The following is a 1132-nucleotide window of genomic DNA, read 5'->3' on the forward strand; positions in this document are numbered from 1 at the left end:
ACAACAGCAAATGTCAGTGGCCCGTTGCCTCACTGAAACCTCAACACACTGATCTCAGGAGCGACCTCGGACACACCCGGCTGTGTGTCCGCTGAGCCCGGGGAGCGCCAGCTGAGTCTGCGCCCCCACAGTGCGAGCCTGGGGGAGGGGGTGAACAGGACGGGGGGCACTGGGTGAACAGGATGGGGTGAGCAGGACGGGGGTACTGGGTGAGCAGGACGGGGGGGGGGGGTGAACAGGACCGGGGGTGTGAACGGGACGAGGGGGGGGGGGTTGGTCCCTGGGTGAAGAGGACGGGCGGGGCTGCAGAGGCTGTCGCTGACAGGAGCCGCTGGGGGAACGGGTCCCGGTCACACGGCCGCAGTCGGTGAGGGGAACCCTGGCGTGGTGCGAGACCCAGCGGGCAGCTCCAGAACCGCAGGTGGGTGGCCGGCGAGGCCGCTTCCTCTCAGGGAAGATCTGCAAATAGAAAGTGGGGAGGTCACGCTGAAAGGCAGAAGTAAGTTACAAGGAAGGGGAGATAAAACATGGAGCTACATTTGTTTTCAGGCCGGATGTGGGAAACTAAAGCAATGCAGACTTTGAAGTTGTAGCTTGTGTTGATGTTAAGGAGTGATGTCTGTGAGTGGCTGGGTGTGTGTGTGTGTCGGGGTGGGGGGGGGGGGTTGGAGACAGACTTACCTGGCGGGGAAGGGTCGGTGATCAGAGCTGCCGATCTCCCAGGTCGAGGCTCTCCCATTGCACTGCGGGGCTGCTGACGCCTGCGATGTCCCCAAATGTGGGATAGTTGACTGCAGAGTTTGTGGTGGTGGGGACTGCGTTCGCGCTCCCCCTCGTTTCCAGTGGAAGAATAGAAATGGATTATTCTGTCTTCAGTATTTTCTTTAATACGAAGAAGCTCTGTTTCAATTAAGTTTTTCTCTAAGGTCCACCAGGCAGTGGTCAGCGTAGAACATACTGCAGACTGCGGGGTAGGGACACCATGAATACTGTGGGGTGGCTCCCTCAGCAAACTGTCCAAGCCATCTGGCAGGACGCCTCATCGCCAGAACTCACCAACCAACACCAAGACTTCGCTTGGCTGGCGGTGAGAGGGGCCCTCCCACTCAGATCTTTCCTTCACAGACAACGT

At 59.2% G+C, this 1132-nt stretch overlaps 1 non-coding gene across 1 annotated transcript; it reads left to right on the top strand.

Moving 5' to 3' along the window:
- The first annotated feature begins 673 nt into the window (after positions 1-673).
- On the top strand, positions 674-835 carry LOC127586150 (U1 spliceosomal RNA). The gene has a single exon (XR_007958655.1). It is a non-coding gene; the product is annotated as a U1 spliceosomal RNA (small nuclear RNA).
- The last annotated feature ends 297 nt before the right edge of the window (positions 836-1132 follow it).

Source organism: Pristis pectinata, chromosome 34 (assembly GCF_009764475.1).
Source record: "Pristis pectinata isolate sPriPec2 chromosome 34, sPriPec2.1.pri, whole genome shotgun sequence".
NCBI lineage: Eukaryota > Metazoa > Chordata > Chondrichthyes > Rhinopristiformes > Pristidae > Pristis > Pristis pectinata.